At 47.8% G+C, this 12,502-nt stretch overlaps 1 protein-coding gene across 3 annotated transcripts in view; it reads right to left on the bottom strand.

Annotated features, from left to right (window-relative positions):
• TLN2 (talin 2) overlaps window positions 1-12,502 on the bottom strand; it is a 414,657-nt gene that overhangs the window by 346,174 nt on the left and 55,981 nt on the right. Inside the window, exon 1 of one of the 3 annotated variants that reach the window (XM_036034319.1) lies at window positions 2,730-2,850. The exons of the other annotated variants lie outside the window; for them this stretch is intronic. The gene's annotated coding sequence lies outside the window, so the exon portion shown is untranslated. Of the gene's footprint in view, window positions 1-2,729; window positions 2,851-12,502 lie in introns of those variants that run through there. 3 annotated transcript variants of the gene reach the window in all.

The raw sequence follows: 12,502 nt of genomic DNA, 5'->3' as shown, positions 1-12,502 counted from the left end.
TGCAGGGTTCAGAAGAATGTCTGGGCATCCCCTTCCTCAGGTGGATACAGGCTGGGGCTCCTTACATCTTCTCTTTCAGGTGCCTGGTCACAGCCTTCTCTGGGGGAATTCTGCTCTTCGGTAACTGGTCAAGTCATCCACTGGACAGAAAAACAGCTGAAGTGTATGGAGACGTGACCAGTGTATGTCTCAATTCCTAGCCCTTGACACATACTTACCAGTATTATCTTGACCAAATAAGAAAGTTTTCTTTCCTAATAATTTTTTGCAAGAACATGCCAAGTTATTAGGGAAAAGAACCCTTTTTTGTAATCTCACTAGCAGACAAAGCTGTCATTTTTGTTTTTAGTTACAATAGCCAAACATTGACACCAGGACATGAAATGACATTTTAACCTGGTTTCGGATAGCCTGCACCCATGCCCTGTGCAGGGCTGACACGCAGCACTGTGGGGTACCTAAAGGAAATGCTGCAGTCCCTTATCTTGTGTTAATAGTCTCTTCAACTCTAATGTGACTCTCAGGTTAAAAAAAAAAACAAGCAAAAGCCAAATTAAGAATACAGATTCGCTCTCTAATGAGTTACCATCAAAAGTAAAACATCCCACTGGATACTGCCACCTCTACTACGTTCAAGATGGGCATGGCTGTGTGTGTGTGTGTGTGTGTGTGTGTGTGTGTGTGTGAGCTTTCGCAGGAGTGTATGCATGCACATGCAAGCCCAACATTCTTTTTGATCGACTCAAAACAATAGCTTACAGGGAAACCAACAGTAAGAGCTCAGGAAAAAAGTAAAGGCCTGCCAACTCCAGAAGGACAAAGGGTTTCAAAAACTAACATGGGAACAAAATGATCTCATGTCCCTTTCCCACTGAGACTGGCCCAAGTGGGATCCTTCTCAAATTCAAAGTGCTCGCTTACAGGCACAGTCACTGTTTCCACCCTATGGGACCCATTTGGGAAGATGGCCAAGCCAGGAAATAGATTCAAGAGGTAGGTTTTGATGTTTAACCCAGACAATCTACAGACAGAGCTCCTCAGCCAAGGAGGAGGCTGAAACTCCCTGTGAGAAGTGCAGTCCTGGCTTATCCTCAGGGCACACTGGTCACTGTGTCCTAAAGCTAGTTTCTTTAAATCAAGGGCCTGGGTTGAGACTAAAAGTGGGCCCTCCAATAACAGGCCTGGATCTCAGGGGCACTGGACTGTGTTACATTTTAATCCCTAGCGATTCTCACACGCCTGGGAGAACACAAGCAGGAAAAGCCCACAAGCCCCAGGCCACATGGCGCCTCCCCCACCATTACCCACACCAATGCAATGGGAGCAGGCGTGCAATGCAGTCCTGAAGGGGCGGATGGGATCCATCACTGAGCTCCGTAGGTAGCTCTGCTCCTGCTCTCCTGATCATTCGCCCCACTTCATTTATTCGTTATTCACGAAGATAAGGCTCTGAGCTAAGTGCTGGGAGAGGAAAATGGTGGTAGCTTTTAAGGTCGGAAAATTTTGCAGACATCCACTCCCCACCGCCACCAGCCCCAACACATACACACAATAGTGGTACTTCTGGTATCCTGAGAGAAGGTATCAAGACAAAAAAGCTCTTAAATGATGTCCTGGCTGGTGTGACACAGTAGATTGAGTGCCGGCCTGCGAACCAAAGGGTCGCTGGTTTGATTCCCAATCAGGGCACATGCCTGGGTTGCAGGCCAGGTACCCCCCACAGCAGGGCATGTGAGAAGCAACCACACACTGATGTTTCTCTTTCTCCTTCTCCATTCCCATTTAAAAATAAATAAATAAAACCTGTCTTTAAAAAGCTCTTACAAGAATTAATTTTTAATTAACCCCAACAGCAACTACATACATTTTTAAAATAGTAAAAAAAAGTATTTCCAGGGCATTATTAATTTATTCTATAGGCAAATACTTGATATACACAGATTAAGCCTCCCTTGAATCACTTCAAAACAGTAAGGTGGTCTGTGTTCTGTTCTAAACTGCTTCTGGAGTGGCGGTTGGGGGTGAAGTGCAATTTTAAAAAAATACTCGCCATACTTAGAGACTATGCTGTTTCAAAGAAACTTTAAGTCACATGTGAAGGTAGGAAATATTTAAGTAAGTGCTAACCTGCCTGACCTCCCACAGCTGGGTGATATAGCCGCTACCCTGGCCAGCGTCCCCAACACAGCTCTCCTGCCGTCCTTCCCTCTGCTGGGAAACCCCCACCACCTCCCTTTCCATCCTGTCCTGGAATCCTCTCTTCTCTCATCTGTCTCGGCCTGGAGCTCCTGGAGAGCAAGGTCTTCCCTTTCTGCACCCCTGCACCTTACAGAGGACATCCAGTCAATCCACAGTAGGCAACACGTGAGAAGATTGGTGAAAGATGGTTCTTTACAGAGGACTTTGCAAGTAATGAAAACAAGTAATAGAGATTGGGGAAAAGGAAGGGTATGATTGGACCTTTTCCCGAGACCAGCATAACTCTATGATTGCACATTCAGGAATAAAGATATTTCACATTCTGTAGTAAAGATATATATATCTATATATAGATAGATATATAGATATATATAGATATATAGATATATATAGATATATCAGTCTTCCCTAAGGTCCAGCCCACATAAGCAGCCCAGCTTCCCCCATCCATCAGCCTGACAGCAGCAGAAAGACAGGGAGTTAGACTCAAAGGAGTTTGCTTTCTTCTTGTGCTTTTCTGTGCTACTTACAGTTCTGCCTTTTCTACCTCCTTTCTCCTCCACTGCATTCAGGACATGGTTCTAATTTCTTCCCTCGGGAGATGAGGCCCTGCACACTGAGGCCCCCACTGATTTCCCTGACTCAGCCTCTTCCCAGAGACACACACAGCCACGAACCACAGCCTGGTCCCAAGAGTGTGTCTGGGATTCTCCCCACCCCACCACATCCTGTCTTCCACTCACCCACTGTGGAGTCTGTGCCCAAGTCACTCCTCCCGGGAAAGCCCAACCCCCTCATCTAATATAAATCTCCGCTTTCCGGAACCAGATCACACGGTCCAGCCCCCAAGATGACTCCTCTGATCCTCCCAACCAAAATTAGTCTTTCCTTCCCATACATGCCCAGAGCCTTTGTCCCACTGCGAGTTAAGCTTCTGTGTGCCTCTCACTACCCCTAGGCTGAGCTTCCCTCAGGCAAGGGTGCCACCACCTTTATCTTTGTACCCTATGCACGGCACCCAAATAAGCCTTGGCAACAGTGAGGTCGCAAACACCTATGAAATGCTATGCCTTAGTGTTTCGAAGTTCTTGGGGGGTGGCTCTCTGGGTGCCAGTTCTAGAATCAAACCAAGCACACAAGCAGCCTGAACAAAAGGACACATTTTTGTTGTGTTTTTGTTTGTGGGTTGTTTTGTTTGTTTGGGTTGTTTTTTTTGGCACGCTCCACCAACAGAAGTATTCCATCACATCAGCCCATCCGTCGGACTCCATTTCCCAGGAGCCGAACAACTAGACTTCCTCAGCAAACCGTGCACTCCTCTGGGACCAGCGGAAAAAGCGCGCGACCTCAGAACACACAGGCTCACTTTTCTTTATGAAGGAAGCAGCTTCTGGAGAAGCACCATTGTCAAAGGAACCGAATTTCTAAATTTACTCTAAAGCCATACATTTCTTTTGAGGCAGATCAGCCCATACGCTTTTTCTTCTGATTCATTGCTTATGTTACGTGGGTCTAGAATTAAGACAATTCTCTAAGGTCGGAAAATGCATTTGCTTATGAGCAGATAGACATGGCAGTGTGGTTAATGCTCGTCCCAGATAAGTCTGCTTACATGCTCCAAATAAAACAAGGAAGCGGTATTTGACCCCAGTCAAGAAGCCTCTGGAATCTTTTTCTTTTTCCCCAAACACAAATGTTTCTCATTTGGTCCAAGCTCTGTTTCAATGGCATGCCAAGAAAAGACAAAGAAAAACCCCACTATTACCCATTCCTGCTTTCATGAAACATTATAAATTATCTTCATAACATCATATAGTAAAGTTGCCTCACCAAAGTTGATGCTGACAAATGGCAATAGGGCCCATTCCCTCAACAATGACTTTATTGGTTTTTTGGCTTGGCCTTATTTTTCCCCAGAAACCAGACAGCACGAGGACGCAGCCCATCTGAAGCCTATGACATCAGTTTCTAAAGAGCTGTCACGAACATTAACATAAAAAAGAAACTCCTCTGCAACATCAAATAATTTCAGAAACAAAAATTGACTGGATGAAGTGTCTTAATATCCCCAGCTAAGTAAATCCCAGCTGTTACAGGGATGTCAGTAGTTTCAACCCCATGGGGTAATACGGACCCCATGGACCAGGCCCCTTGTCACCATTCTGTGGTGGGGCATCTCAGAGACATTTAAGTCAGCATGCCATCTCCTTCGGCACATGCCTTAGATCAGGTAAATTCTTAGATAACATGCATAAGCTGAGGGTCCCACAACAGCAGGAGACTCGCCTTCTTTCGTTTTGGTTGTAGACTCACTCCAGGATGGAAGCCAAAAGCTTTCCCACATAAACCAAAAGAAGGGAGAAAAACTTAAAGTACCCGAATTCTTAAAGCCTAGACAAACTTTATAGTTATTGTCCATTCTTCCTAAGGTCCTCTCTGGTGATGATGGGTGTGTTAAGTTATCCAAAATTCTATGCCAAAGATGGATGTTTTTTGCTCCAAGAAGAAATTTTAGAAGTAAAAGGAACTTTGGAACTCCCTGGGCTCCTCAATTATCAAACACTCCTGCCAGAATCCCACCAGACAGAAGAGGGTAAGGGCCACCTGGCATTGGGGAGCCATTCACAGCAAGCATGAGGTTTCCCTCTTTTATTTATGAAGTTCTACCTTATATTAAATTAACATATGCAAATTTTACACTTACTCAATATGTGCATCCTTTCATACTAAAATAAGTTTTGTCTTCCAAATTGCCTGAGTGAAATTAAGGCTCCAAAGGGAGTCTTGGGTTGGTCCAGGTTCACCACCCAGCACTTCACCCCTGTTCAGGAACCAGGGGTCTTGGCTCTGCCCGTCCTCCTACAGAGGAGAAATCCACCCTCCCACTGGTTGGTGACTTTACCCAAGGAGCTGGAGGCAGGCCCAGGCTCCAGCTTCTCAAAAAGTCTGGGACTTTTTACCCCTTTGCCTGCATCAGTTCATTGCCACTCCTATCTCAGAAGGCCATAGTCCACTTTAAAATCTGCCCACACATCTGCTCTAGGTTTAAGCTGATGAGTGTTCTCTTCCGAGCTTAACACAAGGTTCACAAAATGGGAACCTGATTCTTACCTGGTTTCAGATTGCCAGAATCTCCTTGGCCTTTGGAGTATTTCGACTTCTCACCCACTGGCTAAAATTGAAAGTATAAGCTGCTTAGTGGAGGCAAGTCATCAGCATCCAAAATCTAAAAGGAAAACCAAACTCAAATCTACTCGAGGGAAAGCTGTTATCCCAAACACAATTCAACTCAGTACTATGTTGACCACTTTCCTATAAATGGCCTTTGGTCAGCGTTATCTATTATAAGAATGTAGTAAACAGTGTTTAGCTGTATAGCTCCCATTTCAAAGCAAAAGGGGCAAGGGGCCATGCTAATATAAAGTTGTGTTTTTAAATCCCAAGGGACATCATATTCCTCTAAAGCCGTGGTTCTCTACAGGAAGCAATTTTTCCCTCCTCAGAGGACATGTGGCACAATCTGGGGACATTTTTGGCTGTCACAGCCGAAGGAAGGGTTGATGCTCCTGGCATCAAGAGGATGGAGAGGCCAGGGATGGTGCTCAACATCTGATGCACAGGACAGTCCCTACCACAGAGAATCACCCAGCCCAAAGTGTCAATGGTACCAAGACCAAGAACCCTGACCCGAAATTCAGGAAGGAAGTTGGGGCAAAGTCATGAGCCCTAATTCTTTGTCTAGACAGCACCCAAATTCCTGGGTCTCTGGTTCCCTGTGACCAAACAGAGCGGAAGGCCTGCTCCAGAGAGTTGGCAACCTCTAAACTGGATTCCACCATGACTCAGCTGACCAGCGTGGTGGGGCTACTGTCTCTGACCCCGACACCCGAGACCGGGGCACCTCCCACCAGTCTTCTCAGCCCTGTCACATTTCCACTGGCAGGAGGAGCGATGCTGAACGCAACTTGTCCCTGCACATCATCACCACCAAAAATACCCCCGGCGACCACCCGGTTCGCAAAAATGAAAAGCAGAGCGTTCCTGGATTTAGGATCTTCTCCCAACCCTAAACTGATTCTGTGCAATCAACAAACTCAGGACAGAAATGGAAACTTCACTTTGAATTCTATATTCTGCTATGCAAAAATACACAAGCAAAAAGAAGAAAGGGCATCGTCACAATAACACTGTAGAAAAGCAGCGTGACTGACAACCGCACTCAGTGCTGGACGGTACTCCCGCCCCCACCCCCGCGGTTTCCCTCTCCTTCGTCCGCAGCCAACCGCAGCCCAATAAATAACAGTAAGTGGGAAATTCCAGATATTTTGGGAGAGAGTCCACATTTCACATAACTCGTATTACAGTGTATTGTTTTAACTGTTCTATTTTTATTAATATTTAATGTTGTCAGGTCTCTTACTGTGCCTAATTTGTAAGTTAAGCTTTATTGCAGGCATGCACGCATAGCAAAAACCATACTATATACAGGGGTTCAGTACCATTCCTTGTTGCAGGCATCCAATAGGGGTCTTGGAACACATCCCCCATGCCTACTGTATAAGGTTTTTGCATTTTTGTAATATGTGGCAACCATAAAGCAGCTCACCACCCCAGCTTCGGAGGGGACTCAGTGTTGAAACTGTAATTCCACGGGTAGAGAACACATGCTACCACCGTGCCGTCCCGAAGCCTGCTCTCGCGGCTCCAGCTGTGTCCACAGCTGCCATGAAAACGACCAGCTTAGCTCAGAGGCTGAGCCCCTCCATATACAACCCAACGGTCTCTAGAGCCACAGAACACAGGAGTTACTTTACAAGTAAAATCCTCACTTTAAGGAAAAGTAACTTGTCTGCCTGGGGGAGAAGACTGACAACTCAAAGTCCTCCATCAGTTCATCATTGCTTTGCGGGCTTTCAGTCTCTCTGACTCTGTCTCTGTCTGTCTCTTTTTCCGAGAACAGGAACCACTTGCCCAGCCACACTGCATAGGAATCGCATTGTCTGCACTATACACAGGGCCATGGCTTCTCCGCATCCTAAGCAGTTAGGACAGAGCAGCTGGTTAATGGGCAAAGTGGGAGAAGACACCTAAAACAGAAATGAGAGGGAAGACTAAAGGCAACAACACATACTCCCACGAAGAACACATTTCATTTGCCTCAAAAAAACAAAACCAAAAAAAATACACCACCACCCACGCGCGAGTTTCCCAGTGCATCTGTCAAGCAAACGAGAAAGGAAATCCAAAGGTCATTAGTGAAAACTCCACAGAGGGCAGCAGAGGGTTAATGTCCTGGGGCAAGGCTTCCTCTCAGCAAGTACAAATCTGAAATCCTAATAAAGATGCTGAAGGATTTAGTCAGGAGCCCTCCCCTTGGCCGTCAGAGGAATGGCAAAAATGCAGAGTGAGCTCCAGTGCTGGGAGCCAGAACAATTCCATTTTCCTTCTCACTGTGTGAAGAATTTGCATTTAAAATGAGCATTTCATCAGACCTTCCAAGAATGCTTGATATTTGGCTGCTAAGAATAAAAGTGGTCCTCCATAACACCAAATCTCTAATTACTTAAATAGCAAATAGAAGTATCTGGGCTCCCTAATGGCTCAAAGAACACTTCTAGCTAATCACATCTTCCAAGTCAGATGTAGCTTAATATATAGTCAAATACAGACAAGTCTTAAAATTTGGTTAAATCACATTAACAAAAAGTAACAAGGATAAAAAGGTACCTCCCTGGAGGTGACCACGCTCCCCATGAAGCAAACTTCGCTCTCTATTTAATTTCATATTTGCAAGGAAAGCAGCATCAGGAAATACAGATTTGCATGAGAAGGAAAGAGAGCACTCTTAGGACAGTTGGAGGCTTTTTTTATTCAGCAGCTTAGTGCTGCGTGCCAGCCAACCGTGAGCAGCACTGGCAGGGAGCATGACCGAGGCAGCGAGCCCAGTGGCAGGAAAAGCCGAGAGAGGCCAGCGGGCCAGGGGGTGACTGCTGATACTCACAGGACCTGTAAATTAATAACCCTGATTCTTAGCACCCACATCGAAAAAAACAGATCTGTAATTTGATTTTTGAAGGAAGGGAGAAAAAAAAAACCAAAGGAAGGGATCCTGGGGGGAATACCAGAAAGCGTCACACACGGTTTGCGCCACCAGAGGCGGGGTCAGCGAGAGGGACGTCAGTGGGTAGCTGCAGCCCTGCTCCAAAAGGACGGCAGTTTTCAGTAGTTTATTAAATACAGAAGAGCCTTTTATCTTCCTTACGCACTAATAACAGGAGTGGAAAGAAATGCTACAAAAACATCCTCAGAAGTTCAGAAAAGGGTTACCCAGGGTCACGGGGCTGGGAGAAAGGCAAGAGGCGCCCCTGTTCTGAAGGGGAATCAGTACTCCAACCCGCCACAGGACTTTGTGGCCACAGCCATCAGCCAAACTGTAGGACACAAAGGGAACTCTTGGGAGTCTGAAGTTGTTTTAGTATCTCCTTCCACATCCTCCCTCCTCACGGGGGCGGCTGCTCTGTGGTCGGGATAGCTTTTCACCGGAGCTAGATTTCCTAACAAGGGCATTTTAATTAAAGAGGAGACACAGGCAATGCAAGAAAGAGAAGTCAACAGAGGATGCTGTCCAGCCTGCAGCCTCCACGCGGTCCCCATTCCCACCAGAGCCTTGCACCAAGCTGGCTTTGTAACTGTCACCCCAGGAAGGGAGGCCTGGAGCAGCTGGCAAGAGCCACACCCATGGCTCATGGCCCTTTCTTCCTGCAAGCTTTCTCATTATTCAGCCTACAGAACCAGCCTACCCGTCTCCTAAAAGACAGAGGGTTCCTCTGCCTAAGCAGACCTCCCGGTACCCCTGAGGCATGACACCTCTCTGTCATCCATGCCTGGTGATTTCCCAGGCTGGAAAGCTGGACCCTGAAGTCTGGGAAGATGAGTCACTGGCTAAACACCAGGAACCCAATGGGCAGTGCTGGTTTCCCAAACAAAAGGCCTTAACGACATGAGCTGACCACACACGACTCCATGACTTCTCTGAACTAGACCTCATGGGCCTTTCCAGAGGCCAAGGGCCAGCTGTGGGCAGCACAGAGCTGAAACGCAGAGCACGCCACCTGGTCCTCTCCCGGGGACTCCTGCGAAACAGTCCACTGCAGCACTCCTTCTTCCATCATTAGCGCCATTTAGGAAACAAAACACTACCCTCGCTGCTGGCTTGTGAGCCGTACAAAGAGAAATGTCCCAGGCCACTCCTTCATTAGCTAGGGTAGGATCTAACCAACCTTTGGACTTGTCCATGCTGACCAGGCTACCCTCAAGCCAGCCACAACCACCATCGGAGCTTCTGCCCGTGGTCCGTCCTCTGCACAGAGGAGTCCTCCCCGAGGCTGCTCACCTGGCTGGCTGGCTTTCATCCTGTAAGTCTGTTTAAATGTTGCCTCTTTAAAGGCCCATTGGAAACAGCTGCCCCCCTCCCTCGACTCTCTGGCACTCCCCCCGCCACCCAGCCTTGCTCCTCTTGCCCCTTGCCGCCACTCCAAGGCTGGAGCAAAGCTTGTTCCACACTGGATCCTAGTAACTGTTTACTGAAATGAATGTATGAGGAAAATGAAATCAAAATGTATCTGAAATACTACTATAAACCCACCCACGTCAAAAGGCATGTACAGGAAGAACCAGGTTGGTTTTATTTATAAGAGCCAGAATCTGGAAACTACCCAAATGCCAATGGACAAAAGGACAGATAGTATGAATCTGTAGAGGATTGGGAGACGCTCCAGGAACGGTACAGAAAACCCAGTACCGACTAGACCCGTCCCTTTACACACAATTAATAAGTGTGTCGTTTCTCATTAGGCTCAACTCAGAAGGAGTTAGAATCACAGAAGGACCCAGGATCCCAACATATAAGAGATTACAGATTTGTCACTTGTAATATCCATCTCAAGGAATGGGGGTGGGGGAGGAGGCAGCGGGGTGACCCTGCCTGATCCTCAGAATGGAGACAAACTGGATAAAGACCCAGGCACAAGAGCAAGCTTTGTCCCCTGTCCCCATCCCTCCACAAGCCCCCGCTCTAATGGCGATGCCGGCGCAGCCACAGCAGAGCTGCTCCGGAGCTGCCCGCCAATAAAGGCACCATTGTTGCCTCATATGAACGTTTCCAAGTCCCAAGAGAAAGAAGCCGAGGTCCGACAACAGCTGGTAAGGGACAGTGGGTCAGACATGACTGTCACCCTCATTTGAGAAAAACATTTTTTTCCAACTTTCTGGTAGACCTGTTTCCAAACTAGAGCTATTTATACCAGGACAGGTAGCACAAGTAACTACAAGCCACATAAAGGAAAAGAACAGGAATCTGTCCTGGGTACTTCAAGCAGCAAGTGACAAACGAGGCAGAACTGCCTGAAGCCAAGCAGTGACTTGGCCGTCTTCCCCCGAAGCAGCCCAGGGCTCCTTCCCCTGGCAACTGGCCCCACAGAGGTGCAGGAACCCGCCCGCACAGCCTCCCTCTGTCAGGTCCCTCAGCGTGTCATGGCTTTATCATTCAAAGACAACAGAAAATGCCAACACAAACCAGCCAGCTCCCTGCCATGCCACGCTCCACAGACCTTGATGGTGGCAGGAACTCCCTGGGCAGAGAGCCGTCATCCCAGGGAGGCAGGTCATTTGGAAAGGCTCTTCTGCCAGCAAGCCCTAACCCCCGAGGAAGACGGGGCCCAGCTCCTCTGCCTTGAAGAATTTGCAGCTCAAAAATCTCCAGGAAATCCCAAGGAGATCCCCCTCTACCAAGGGCAGGCAGCGCCATGGGCAGGCTAAACAGCGTGTCAAACATTCATAGGTTATAACACCTAGTTTGAAAAGCATGAGACACAGCTTCGAATCATCTCCCACCCCGCACCCCCATCCCACAGCCTTGTGACCTAATGCTAGTGTCAAGGGCCCCTGTATTCCCTCTTCCCTGACAGAGGACAGTGGGAGGGGACATAGCCAGAGAGAACTTGGGCAGTGAGACAATGTCCCCTACAATAGCCTGGGGCAATGCCAAGCCCTAGCAATAGAAATGGCCATAAATGTCTGTCCCTTCGGTCTCCCAGGGAGATCAGAGCCTCTGAAAGCATACTGACTATGTGATAAGCCCTCATTCCCATCCCCAACACTGGGAATCTAAAATTAGCCAGAAGAAGCGTGTGCTCAGCCCTGAGTCTCCTACACTGCACCTGATAAGTGTCACTACCTCCTTTGGCAATAACCCGTCTTGGGGAGTGCTATAAATACCACCTAAGCCTACCCGATGTGAATTATGAATACCAGGAATAGTTTCAGGGTTTCCAGGCACTGGCTATGTAACAGGGGTGTCAAATGCAGAGTCGCCTGTGCAAGACACAGACCCAGAGAACACACAAATCCCTCGGGCTCAACCCTGCCTTCTGACCCAAGGGGAGGATCCACTCAAGAGCATATCTGCCTCAAGCATGGCTGAAGCTGCTGCAGCTCGAGAAATCCAATGAGATGCTCTGAATCTCCCATCAAGTTACCAGGGAGTATGAGGGAGGCCAAGGGACATAGTTTGAAGTTATAGAAAAGGACAAGCAGGATTTTAGCCTTCTTCGATGTTTAGGTGTCATTCAGAGCTTTCTTCAAGGAATGGGGCCCCTGGAAACAGAAGGCTGGGGGGAAGAGGGTGTTGACTGGATGACCCCAGGCTGCTGGTGTTTGTCTCCCCCAGAAGCTTGCATCCAGGGGGTGCGTAACAGATATTTGTGGAATGACCTTCAGTTCTCTAGGTTTCAGGGGCTCACAACAGCAGAATCCTAATCCCCAGGCGCTTGGCTATCTGCACAGGTATGGATCAGGGAGTTGCCAAAAAGCAGAGTGCCAGCCATAACACCCTTGGACCAGGGAGGAGGAAGATACATGCAGGAGACAGGAGGGATGGCAGAAAAGGAGCAGCGGCCGGAGACAGTGGGTCAGTGCAGTGCAGTAGTATACCCCAGAGGCAAAAGGGAGAGAGGGTGTTAGGAGGAGAGGATGATAAACAGCCTGGATACGGACACCTGGGAACGTGCCGTGTGAACTGGCCCCCAAAGGGCTGCTGGAGGCCTTTCAGAACAGCCTTCCAGTGCAGTGGTAACGGCGGAAGTTGAAGTACAGGGCAGGAGGTATAGCCTGCTCTTTTTTAAAGTTTGCTAACTGACATCTAACTTGACACTAAGCTAGTAGCAAAAAATAAAATTAAATTAAATTTAAAAATCACACCCTGTCCAGTTTGCATCCTCAGTCTTTTCACGACTGTTGTGCTACC

The sequence above is a fragment of the Phyllostomus discolor genome, chromosome 1, assembly GCF_004126475.2.
Source record: "Phyllostomus discolor isolate MPI-MPIP mPhyDis1 chromosome 1, mPhyDis1.pri.v3, whole genome shotgun sequence".
Taxonomy (NCBI): Eukaryota; Metazoa; Chordata; class Mammalia; order Chiroptera; family Phyllostomidae; genus Phyllostomus; species Phyllostomus discolor.
The sequence above is the reverse complement of the archived record's forward strand: the minus strand, read 5'-3'. Positions and strand labels throughout refer to the sequence as shown.